The following is a 13,635-nucleotide window of genomic DNA, read 5'->3' as shown; positions in this document are numbered from 1 at the left end:
CCTTCCCACCCCTATAACGGAAACTGGTGAAACAACCTTGTACTGGTCTTAAAGGAAATAGATAATAAATCCTTCTGTCGGTGGATTTCTTGGGATCCTCAACCCCTCTGTGGTTTCAGTTATCTGCTCTAGAAAAACAACCAGTTTGTGTGGGGCCCTGTTCTGTAACCTGGCTAAAGGGTTTATCTTTTTCAAGTGTGGGGGCATTTTGGAATGAGAAGAGAAGGGGTCTTGATCCACTGCCTTCCCAAGCTGAAGGTCTTTCTCCGGAGATCTTTGGGACAAGAAGAAGACTGGACCCTGGACCTCAAGGCCCTCAGATGTCAGGAAGCCAGAGAAATATCTCTTCACATTTCTACAATGGTTTAAGGTTTACAAAACTTTTAAAACTTTTTTTCATAAACATCTGGTGAGGTAAATAATACAAATATTATTATCCTTTAATACCAGAGGAAAGAGACTCAGAAGGAGAGGTGCAGTGATGTGCTCATGGTCATACAAGTCTTCTGACTCTTTTCACTGAAACATGCCACTGTTAGATCTGGGAATGAAGGAAGAAAAGGATGGGGGTTACTGTTTAGAATTGTAGACTCTCATAGGGTTGGTCAGGACCCTAGAGATCATTGAGTCGAACCCTCTTATTTTATGGGAGAAAAAACTGAGGCCCAGAGAGAGGAGAAGAGGATATGACCTGTCTTCGGATTATTTAGGAAGACCCCTCTTTAGATCTAGACTTGTGTACAAGACAGCAAAACTGGGTTATGCTTGTAACTAAATGTTTAGGCTGTAGCTTGATTCATGTTTAATATGAAACCAAATGTGTCATAATGAAAAGAGCTTTGGGTATCAGCTCAGGGTACCTGAGTTCACAGCACAGCTCCAACATTTTGTGCAAATTAATCTTCTTCAGTCTCGTCTTCTACAAAATGTACCTGATCATGCTTGTATTACTTATCTCAAGGGACTGTGAGGAAAACATTTTGTAAACCTTAATGAACCATAGTACTGCTAGTTGTTTAGAACTGTGTTTTATGTAGCACGTGTTCTGATGCTACTTTCCCAACTCCTTCTTACAACCCATGTGTCAGATTCCTAAAGCATGCCTTCTGTATCCTCTCAGGGATCCAGAGATACTCCTCAGGAGTTGGGGAGCATCTTTTCTAGTGCCATAGCTCATAAGCCCCCACTGGTATGCTTTCTGCCATGATTACCAGTAGTGAATAATTTAATCAGCCCAGATTTAAGTACCTTTTAGAAAGGGTATTTACTAAGGTAGTATAGTTGATACAGTCAATAAGCATTTATTAAGTACCGTCTATGGGCCAGGTACTGTACTGAGTGTTGAGGATACAAAAAGAAGCAAAAGGAGTTTACAATTTAATGAGGGAGGCAACAAAACAGGCTATGTACAAGATAAATAGAAATAATTAACAGAGGGAATTAAAATTAAGAGGGATTGGGAAAGGCTTCCTGCAGAAGATGGAGTTTTAGTAGGGACTTCAAGGAGGTCAATAGTCAGAGCAGAGGAGGAGGAGCATTCCAGGAATGGTGGATAGATAGAAAGAATGCCCTAAACTGAGAAAGGACAGTGTTTTGTTCGTGGAACAGCCAGGAGGCCAGTCCCTGAACTGAAGAATACCTGTAAGGTGTAAGAAGACTGGAATGGTATGATGGGAATAGGTTAATCTGAATGCCAAATAGAGCATTTTATATTTGCTCCTAGTAGGAAGCTACTGACTAGACTCTGTGGAGTAGGGGAGTGACACATTGGGACCTGAGCTCTGGGAAAATTACTTTAGTGGCTGGATAGAGGATGGATTGGAGTGGGGAGAGACTTGAGGCAGGCAGGCCCACCCACAGGTTATTGCAATAGTCAATAGTCCAGGTGTGAGGTGATAAAGGTCTGCACCAGAGTGGTGGTGGGTATATTTGAAGCTTGGTTGAGGTATGTTGAGACAGCTTGGTAGAGAAGTGGATAGAGTACTGGACTTGGAATCAAGAAAACTCATCTTCATGAGTTCATATTCGGCCTGAGACACTATCTGTGTGACCCTTCACAAGCTGCTTAACTCAGTTTGCCTGCCTTAGTTTCCTCATCTGTAAAATGAGCTGAAGAAGGAAATGGCAATCCATTCCAGTATCCTTGCCAAGAAAACCCCAAATGGGGTCATGAAGAGTCAGACTCGACTGAAACAACTAAACAGCAGCAAAAAATATTAGGATTACCTAATAGTAGTTGAGGTTATGGAGCATAAATTTGTAGGGGATCCAGTCAGAATGGTTGTGTGAATTTCTTGACCTTTGTTTGGTAGCATGTATGGAGGACTGAACATAGTGAAAGGTGGGAATAATTCATGGCGGAAGGTTGGCTCAGAGTAATAAGTGATATGATAAGGGGGCTAAGGACTCAAGAGAGGGCAGTGTAGAGTTGAATTGGTTTACCAAGGAGTCAAGATGGCGAGAAGAGAAGAGTAGCTAGTGCAGGGAAGATGGCTTGGGAGAAAATTGAGGGGGTCAAGGGATTGGAGGTCACAGTGTAGATGAAGAGTAAGGTTATGTAACGGAAGGCAGAGGGAGAAGTGAAAAGTCAATAGATTATGGTGGGATAAAGGGATCTGTGAATTCTTGAATGGAGTGGTGTTATGTTTTGACCAGATCAATTCCATAACCATCTTTGTGTGTTGCTGAGGTAGAATGGAGGACTTGCTCTTGGGACATGAGTAGATTGAGGAACAAAAGTCTGTGACATGCTTTCCCACCAATATATACAGAGTTTAAGGGAAAGTGAACTCACACTTTGAGAATACATGTGACAAAGTTGAAACTGTGCCTAAAGGGAGAAGTCTTTTTGTCTCCTTTCATGGTATAGTTTCTTTGCTGGGTTCTTTGTAGAGTCTGTCCTTGGTTCATAATGCAGACACTGCCATGAGCTGCTGTTTTCCCAGGGGAGGATACCAAGATATCAATGGGAAGATGGTAATTCCCAAATCCACTGGACCCTTTGAAGCCTGCAAGGACTCTTCTAGCCAGGATGTGTGGGAGAAACCAAAATCAGAGCCAAAACACTCCCTTCTCTCCCCCTCCCCTTCATCTCCACCAATCAACTCTCAGGGTTTAACTAGAACACCCTCTCCTTGTTCACTGCTCCCTGGAATCCTAATCTCTGCCAGATGCTCTAATAATTTGAGTCCTGAACTTTTCTTTTGGTTTATAGATGACAAACATGACATGACTAAGTAAACTTAGTCAATCCAAATATTCTTCCTGTCAACCTCAAGCCAGTTCATCCAAGGATATTTCACATTTAAAGTGTATAGAGTGCTAGACTTGGAGTGAGGAAGACCTGAGTTCAAATCCTGTCTCAGAGACTTACTTGTTGTGAAAGCCTGGACAAATCATAACTTCTTGCAGCCTCATCTCTAAAGTGGGGACAATAATAGCACCTATATTACAGGGTGGATCAAATGAGTTAATGTAGATAAAATCCTTTGAAAATCTTAAAATGTTGTATAAATACTTTGTGGTTGTTCAGTTGTTTTTCATTGTGTCAACTCCTTGTGACTGCATTTGGGGTTTTCTTGGCAAAACTACTGGGGTAGTTTGCCATTTCCTTCTCCACCTCATTTTACAGATGAGGAAACTGAGGCAGACAGGGTTAAGTGATTTGCCCAGGATCTCTGCTAGTAAGCATCTCAGGTCAGAGTTGAACTCAGGAAGGTCTCTTCCCAATTTCAAACCTAGTGCTCAAATCTACTTCGGCACCTAGCTGCTGGCATTTAAATTCCTAACTATTGTTATTGTAAAAGCATTTGATTAGTGAGACTTGTTCTTACTTCATCCTTACTCGAAGCAGCATGAGGGTGACAATTTACTCTGTCAATTCCATCCTTACACTTGGGTGCAGATTCACAAGTCATCTGTAACTTCCGATCTTGGAGGATGACTGGAGGCTCATGGTGACTATGTGCGGTGCCTGGGATCACACAGTCAGTCCAAGTTTAGAGGCTTGGCTTCAGCCCATGTCTTCCTGATTCAAAGACTAGCCTGCAACCATCAGGCCACATTGCTCCTTAGAAATGTTATTTACTGTTTTTATTAGTTTGCCTAAAGAAAACTTCAGGACAATGAATTATCCTTGTTATGCGTGTCCATTGAGAGGAAAAGCTAGTCTTGAAGGGGGTTTTCTGGAATGAAATTCCCTTAATGATCTGTTTACAAAAGGAACAGGAATTACTTAGGGGGTATAAAAGCCTGTGACTTTTGTGAAGGTAGCTGTGCTCAGATGCCCCCAGAGTCCCCTCATTATTTCTCCTTCTCTACCCCATTACCCTTTTGCTCTGTTTCCTGCTTCATCTCCCAGCTGTCACTTCAGCATCCAGACAAGGAAACGATGCTTGGAATAGACTAGACACCTGGGAGACTGGAGACCATCGAAAGATGAGGAGGCTCTTTCCACTTTGCACTTTGGAGTTGGCAGCCAGGATGGAAGTCACAGGGACTCAGGGATCCTCAAGAGTGACACTGCACAGCCCAGTCACTTTCACCAGGAGTCCAGTCTAGGGCTCTCCGGGCCCCTCCATGCCAGGACTTATGAATCCCTGGTGTCTTACCCCGCTATTTCCCACTTCAGTTCATATCAGTGCAGAAAGCAGAGATTCAACTGTTTCTAGAAATGTTATGATGCCAGCGTTGCTAAGGACCTTCAGAATCATCCATTCTGACCACCTTAAGGTCACACAGCTGGAAAGTAGCAGAGTTGTATGTATAATCAAAAGTTTTTAGAGCTGGAAGCGATCCTCTAATTTTGGAGGAGGAAACTGAGGTCCACAGAAAGGATGGGATTTGGCCAAGGAGGTGAATGGCAGGGCAGGGACTCCAAGGCAGTCTTTCTAATGCTCCAAATCTAGTATTCTGTCCCCATGCCATACTGTTCTTAGAAACTCCACAGAGACAGCACCATGGGTTTCACCTCCTCCAGGAAGCCTTCCTTTATTCTGAAATCCCTCCCAGTTTGCACTACCTTTTTCATTCATTCATTCATAGAATGAAAAATGACATCAAAGAAATGTGATATCACCACTTGACTCTTGAATGCTCTTGAAAGCTGGCTCCTCCCTGGGCTATCTGTTTCCAATGTATGTGTTTTGTTGATCCCTTTCAAAATTACATGGCTGATGTTGAGCAGAGGGAGGAGTCAGGGAGGGGAAAGAAATTCCCTCCATCCCTATTCCCTCACTATCCCTTCACAGGGCCAAACACGGATCTTCAAGTTGGTATATAATAAGATCATGGATTTAGAGATCATCTCATTCAAACCTTTAATTTTAGAAATGAGGAAACTGAGCCCCAGAGAGATTCTGACTCATCCAAGATCACATGGGTAAATTGGGTAGGTCTAAAGGTAGCATTGGGATTTTAATATAGGTCCTCTGCTTCCATGTCAGTTATACTTCCAAAAGAATAGGAGCCCCTTGAGGGCAAGGGCTTCTCCTTGTATTTCCAAAGCTTAGTTAGCATAGTGCCTAGCACATATTAAATACTTAATAGATGCTTGTTGATAGATTAAATGACAAGTCTTTGGGTTGGTCCATTTAACCAGTTCTGAACATAACCTACCGAGAGGATCATTTAAGCCCATCTCTCCATTTTTTCCACAAGGATTGTAAGAGAGACTTTTTCAAATGTTTGGCTGAAATTTAGGTAAGGTGGATATCCACAGCTTTCCTTGGTCTAGGTAAGCCTATCATAAAAGGAAATGAAGTTAGTCTGGTGTGCCCTATTCCGGATAAAGCCACACAGACTCCCTGTGATCATTTTTTACTTTTTAAAAAATGTTCATCCTTTTAATACTAGGTTCTAGAATTTTGCCAGGAATCAGTCAAACTCATTGAGCAAGTCTAAAATCTGTATACTCTAGCTGCTTCCCTTTTTTCGAATGTGGGGCAACATTTGCCCTTCTTCAATCCTGCAGTGGTTTTCCCTATGCAAGCATGGAAAATTATTGGAAGCTTAAGGGATTTGGAACTGGGAGGGAAGAACCTAAGGGCCATCTAGTCCAATACTTTTATTTTACAGAGAAGAAATTTGAGGTCCAGAAAATGAAAGTGATTTGTCCAAAGTCACGTAATAATTACCATATTTGAACTGAGGTCTTTTAACTCCAGATCTGACACTATTATCCTCAAAATTTCCCTACATCTGCCTGGAGAATGCTGAGGCCAATTCCTGCATTGGCTCTGAAGACCCATTGTTTAAATTTTCTGTGTAAGAATTTAAATCTCAACAAAAGAGGGTCTGATTGTTTTGTGGACTGTCTAGACCAGAGGTGTCAAATAAGTGGCCAGTAGATTGAAAGCATAACAAAACCACTCCCAAATATAGCCCACACCAGATTAAAAGATAATTGGGAAATGTAACAAAATAAACAAAAGTACAATAAAACACAGATGATATTAATATGTGGTTTTCTAAGTCACCTGCAAGGGTTAGTGACCCTGTTTCTATTTGAGTTTGATATCACTGGTATAGATTTAGAAAAGTGATGGAGAAAATGTTAATGTAGATTAAATTTAAAAGTATGTTGTACATGACCAGTATAGAAATATGGTTTGTATGACTACACATATATAACATATATCAAACTGCTTGCCTTCTCAATGAGGATGGCAGGGAGGGAGGGAGAGAATGCGGAACTAAAAATTTTAAAAATGAATGTTAAAATTGTTTTTACATGTAATTGGGGGAGAATAAAATACTAAATAAATGATTAAAACCATGTTACCCTGTATACCAAGGTGAGATCAAAACAGGCAATGATTTAGACAAAGGGTGACATCATAAACAAATTAGGAGAGCAACAGTTTACCTGTTAGATCTACAGAGAGAAATGTGTGACCAAACAAGAGACAGAGAGCCTTATGAAAATGCAAAATGGATAATTTTCGTTACATTAAATTAAAAGTTTTTGCCCAAACAAAACCAATGCAACCAAGATTAGAAGGAAAGCAGAAAGCTGGAAACCATTTTTACGGAAGGTGTTTCTTATAAAGGCTTATTTCTTAAATATTTAGAGAACTGAGTCAAATGTACAAGAATACAAGTCATTCCCCAATTGATAAATGGTCCAAGGATATGAACAGGAAGTTTTCAGATGAAGAAATAAAAGTTATGTATAGTCATGAGAAAAAATGTTCTAAATCAGTAATTATGAGACAAATACAAATTTAAAACTCTGAGGTACCTATCTCATACCTATCAGGATGTTAAATATGACAGTAAAGGAAAATGATAAACATTGATGAAGATGTGGGAAAATTGGGACACTAATGCCCTGTTGGTGGAGTTGTGAACTGATCCAGCCATTCTGGAGAGTAGTTTGAAACTATGCCCAATAGTAGGTCTGTATCCCAAAAGAATTATTAAAAAGGGGAAAGGACCTACATATACAAAAATATTTAGAGCAGCTCTTTTTGTGGTGGTGAAGAATTGAAAATTGAGGGAATTGGCTGAATTGGGGAACGGTTGAAGAAGTTGTGGTATATGAATGTAATGGAATACTATTTTGCTGTAAGAAATGATAAGCAGGTGGATTTCAGAAAAACCTGGAAGGACTTACATGAACTGATACTGAATGAAGTAAGTAGAACCAGGAGAACACTGTACACAGCAGCAGCAACACTGTGCGATGACCAAATATGAACTTAGCTCTTAGCAATACAGTGATCCAAAACTAGGAACAGGAAACTTGTGGTCTTGAGGTCTACCCTTTTATTAAGGGGATTTGTTCTATGAAGGCTGGATTCAGTTAAAGGGCTGCACTGGAGGACCTAGAAAGACACATGTGGTCTTAAGGCCACAGGTTCTCCACCTCTGTCCAAGACAATCCAAAAGTCTCATGATGGAAAATGCTATCCCCATTAAGAGAAAGAATGGATGGAGGCTGAATGTAGATCAAAGCATACTACTTTCACTTCGTTTTTTTCCCCATGATCTTTTTTTTCTTCTATTTCTTCTTTTGCAACATGACTAATGTGAATATATGTTTAATAAGAATGTATATGTAGAGTCTATATTGGATTGCATATCATCTTGGGGAGGGGAGAGGGGAGGGAGGTAGAAAAAATTTTAAGAATTATGGAAGTGAATGTTGAAAACCAAAAATAAATAAATTTATTTAAAAATGAATATTGAAAACTATCTTTACATGTAATTTAAAAAAATAAAATATTATTTACTTAAAAATAAAAAAACCAAGTAGGAATAAAAAGTGTGTTGTATATGTGGAGGGTAGGTTGTCATTTCAGAGAGTACTTTAACAGATTGTAGAATCCTTCCCTCCACAGTGGTTTCTATCAGCAGGTAGACCTATGATTCAGGCCCCTGGGATAGTGAAGCTCCAATACTGTAAAAGCTAGTGGCAGATTGTTCTGCCCCACCTAGGGTACTGGAAAAAGTACAGTCACCTTGGGTTCACCAGTGGATGGTTGTCTTATGACTTCAAATTCCATTTTAAACTGTTCAATGGACTTAGGTATCTCCAGTCAGGAATGAGACAAGGCCTTCCTTGCCTTGTAGCTGAATAACTGAAGAGAATCCAAGAAATTAACCTACTTTAACGAATTACTCTTTCCCACACATGAACCCAAACCCAAAATAATCACTGGAGGAAAATCTACTCAGTAGTAATAAGCACTTCTGGGCACTGAACATCTACATTGGGGCCTCCAGTCTTTCTTATCTGTCTCCTAATTTTATTTTTCTGGAAAAAAATTACTTGTTGATTCATATTCTATAGAGTGGCACTTTGCAAAGTTCCAAATTTTTTTCCATGTGGAATCCTAGAATCTCAGAGCTAGAAGAGAGGTAATGTGGAATGATGAATCAAAGGACCTAAATTGGTTGGTTGACTGGTTGTTGTCCTTTATGTTTGAAGAGGACCAAAGTGACATCACTGTGTCAGGGTAGAGGTACAGTATGTCTGACTGTGGCTGATCAGGTCAGTACAAACTGGAAAGATCTACCATAGGAAAGACACAAATAGTCCATAGGAACATTTGGAATAGAGATGTCTCTAAATCTTTGCATCTCACATTTCTTTTGAGCTATTATTTTTCTCAATAAAATAGAAGTTCTTTGAACTCCTTTTGGTCTCTCCAAGTTTACCAAATTATCAGTTATCTCTTCGTTACCAAATCCAATGGTTTTTCTAAAAATTAAGTAATAGTTTTCAGTTTCCTACAATCACTTCCATATATCTTAGATTTTTCCCTTTCCCTTCCCCATCTTCCCCCCTCCCTCCCTGAGACGGGCATGCAATCTTATATAGGTTCTACACATACATTCTTATTAAATACATTTTCGCCTTAGTCATGTTGCATAGAAGAATTAAAACGAATGGGAGAAATTATGAAAACAAAACAAAATATAACACAAGAGAAAATAGTCTGCTTCATTCTGTGATCCAATTCTATGATTTTTTCTCTGGATGTGGAAGGCATTTTGCCTCGAGTCCATTGGGAATTTTTTTAGGTTCTTGCATTGCTGTGAAGGGCTAAGTCTACTAGAAAAATTCCTCACACATTGTGGCTGTTGCTGTGTACAAAGTTCTCCTGGTTCTGGTCCTTTCACTCAGTATCAGTTCATATAGGTCCTTCCAGGCCACTCTGAAGTCTTCCTGCTCATCATTTCTCATAGCACAATAGTATTCCATTATTACATTCATGTACCACAACTTGTTCAGCCATTACCCAATTGATGGGCATCCCTTCAATTTCCAGTTCTTGGCCACCACAAAGAGAGCAAATATTTCTTTACACAAAGAGTAAATATTTTTGTACATGTGGGACCCTTTCCCATTTTTATGATCTCTTGGGGATACAGTCCTAGAAGCAGTATTGCTGGGTCAAAGGGTATGCACATTTTTGTAGCCCTTTGGGTACAGTTCCAAATTGCTCTCCAGAATGGTTGTGTCAGCTCACAGTTCCACTAACAATGAATTAGTGTTCCAACTCTCCCACATCTTCTCCAACATTTATCATCTGTTTTGTTATGTTAGCCAATCTGATAGATGTGATATGGTACCTCAGAGTTGTTTTGATTTGCATCTCTCTAATCAGTAATGATTTAGAGCATTTTTCATATGACTACAGATAGCTTTAATTTCTTCCTCTGTAAACTCCCTGTTCATATCCTTTGACTATTTATCAATTGGAGAATTACTTGTATTCTTGTACATTTGACTCAGTTCTCTATAATTTTAGAAATGAGGCCTTTATCACAGACACTAGTTGCAAAAATTCTTTCCCAGTTTTCTGCTTTGCTCCTAATCTTGGTTGCATTGGGTTTGTTTGTACAAAACCTCTTCAATTTAATGTAATCAAAATTATCCATTTTGTACTTTATAATGTTCTCTATTTCTTGTTTAGTCAAAAATTTCTCCATTCTCCATAAATCTGACAAATACATTATTCCTTGCTCCCCTAATTTGTTTATAATATCAGTCTTTATACCTAGATCATGCATCCATTTGGACTTTACTCTTGTGTATGGTGTCAAGCATTGATCTCTGCCCAGTTTCTGCCACACTGTTATCCAGTTTTCCCAGCAATTTTTGTCAAACAGTGAGTTCTTATCCCAGGAGCTGGGGTCTTTGGGTTTATCAAACAGTAGACTGCTACATGCATTAACTACTGTGTCTTGAGTATCTAACCTGTTTCACTGGTCTACCCCTCTATTTCTTAGCCAGTACCAAGTGGTTTTGATGATTGCTGCTTAATATACAATTTGAGATCTGGTAGAGCTAGGCTACCTTCCCTACCATTTCTTTTCATTAGTTCCCTTAATATTCTGGATTTTTTGTTCTTCCAGATGAATTTTGATATTATTTTTTTTCTAGTTCTAGAAAATAATTATCTGGTAGTTTGATTGGTATGGCATTGAACAGGTAAATTAATTTAGGTAGAATTGCCATTTTTATTATATTAGCTCAGCCTACCCACGAGGTAACTGATGTTTGTTCACTTACTTAGATCTGACTTTATTTGTGCGAAGTGTTTTGTAATTGTGTTCATATAGTCCCTGGGTTTGTTTTGGCATGTAGACTTTCAGATATTTTATAGTGTCTACCATAGCTTTAAATGGGATTTCTCTGTCTCTTGCTATTGGACTTTGTTAGTAATACAGAGAAATGCAGATAATCTATGTGGGTTTATTTTGTAACCTGCAACTTTACCAAGCTGTTTATTATTTCAAGTAGTTTTTTACTTGGTTCTCTAAGTACATCATCATGTCATCTGCAAAGAGTGATAACTTAGTTTCTTCTTTGCCTATTCTTATTCTTTCAATTTCTTTTTCTTCTCTGATTGATAAGGCTAACATTTGTAGCACCATATTGAATAACAGTGGTGATAATTGACATCCTTGTTTCATCCCTGATCTTACTGGAAATGTATCCAGCTTATCCCTATTACATATAATGCCTGCTGATGGTTTTAGGTAGATACTGATTATTTTATGGAAGGTTCCATTTATTCTTATGCTTTCCAGTGTTTTCAATAGGAATGGGTGTCATATTTTGTCAAAGGCTTTTTCTCTGCATCTATTGAGATACTCATATGATTTGTTAGTTTTGTTGTTCATTTTATCAATAATGCTGATAGTTTTCCTAATATTGAACCAGCCCTGCATTCTTGGTATAAATCCTACCTGATCATAATGTATTATTCTCGTGATAAGTTGCTGTATTCTTTTTGCTAATATCTTATTTAAAATTTTTGCATCTATATTCATTAGAGAAACTGGTCTATAATTTTATTTCTCTGTTTTGGTTCTTCCTGGTTTAGGTATCAGAACCACATTTGTATCTTAAAAAGAATTTGGCAGGACTCCTTCTTCACCAATTTCCCCAAATAGTTCATATAGTATTGGAATGAACTGTTCTTTAAATGTTTGATAAAATTCACTTGTAAATCCATCTGGTCCTGGAGATTTTTTCCTAGGGAGTTCATCGATGGCTTGTTCAATTTCTTTTTCTGAGATGGGGTTATTTAAGCATTCAACTTCCTCTTCTGTTAATCTGGGCAATTTATATTTTTTAAAAAATATTCATCCATCTCAATTAGATTGTCAAATTTATGGCCATACACTTGGGCAAAGTAATTTCAAATTATTGTTTTAATTTCCTCCTCGTTGGAAGTGAGTTCACCCTTTTCATTGATATTGGTAATTTATTTTTTTCTTTTTTTTAATCAAACTGACCAAAGGCTTATCAATTTTATTGATTTTTTCCATAAAATCAACTCAGTTTTATTTATTAGTTCAATAGTTTCCTTAATTTCAATTTTTCTAACCTCTCCTTTGGTTTTCAGTATTTCTAATTTGCTATTTACTTGGGGATTTTCAAACTGTTCTTTTTCTAGCTTTTTCAGTTACATGCCCAATTCACTGATCTCTTCTTTCTCTATTTTATTCATGTAGACATTCAATGATATAAAACTTCCCCTAAGAACTGCTTTTGCAGTATCCCATAAGTTCTGGTAGGTTGTCTCATTATTGTCATTCTCTTGAATGAAGTTGCTGATTGTTTCTGATTTGTTGTTTAACCCACTCATTCTTTAGGATTAGATTATGTAGTTTCCAATTAATTTTTGGTTTACCTTTCCATGGCCTTTTAGTACATATAATTTTTATTGCATTATGATCTGAGAAGGATGTATTGACTATCTCTGCCTTTCTACATTGGACTAGGTTTTTATGCCCTAGTACATGGTCAATTTTTGCATGTGCTATGTACTGTTGAGAAAAAGGTATATTCCTTTTTATTCCCACTCAGTTTTCTCCAGAGATCTATCATATCTACCTTATCTAGAGTTTTATTCACTGCCTTAAGTTCTTTCTTGTTTATTTTCAGGTTAGATTTATCAAGTTCAGAGAGAGGGAGGTTGAAGTTTCCCACTAGTATAGTTTTGCTGTTTTTTTCTTCCTGTAACTCCCTTAATTTCTCCTCCAAGAATTTGGATGCTATACCACTTGGAGCATACATGTTTAGTAATGATAATGCTTCATTGTCTATCCTTTTAGCAGGATATAGTTTCCTTCCTTATCTTTTTTGATTAGATCTACTTCTGCTTTTGCTTTGTCTGAGATTAGGATTGCTACCCCTGCTTTTTTTACATCAGCTGAAGCACAATATATTCTTCTCCAACCTTTTACCTTTACTCTGTATTCCCATTTCAAATGTGTTTCTTGTAAACAACATATTATTGGATTATGGTTTTTAATCCATTCTGCTATCCGCCTCTTTTTTATGGGAGTGTTCATCCCATTCACATTCACAGTTATGATTACAGTGTCCTCTCCATCCTCTTTCCCCACCATTTATGCTTTTAGTTCTCCCTTCCCCTCCACAATAATTTTAATAATTGATCACCGCCTCCCTCAGTCTTCCCTCTCTTCTTTCAGCCCCCCTCCCTTTTACTCCCCTTTTCCCTTACTACTTCTTACCTCCCTTTTAGCCTCTGCTCCCTTTTCTTTCCCCTTTTTGTTCCTACTGCCTATAGAGGAAGTTTGATTTCTATACTCAGCCGAGTTTGTTGTTCTCTCCTTGAACCAAATCAAATGAGAGTAAAACAATGCTCA

Source organism: Notamacropus eugenii, chromosome 5, assembly GCF_028372415.1.
Source record: "Notamacropus eugenii isolate mMacEug1 chromosome 5, mMacEug1.pri_v2, whole genome shotgun sequence".
NCBI lineage: Eukaryota > Metazoa > Chordata > Mammalia > Diprotodontia > Macropodidae > Notamacropus > Notamacropus eugenii.
This window is presented reverse-complemented; position numbering follows the sequence as displayed.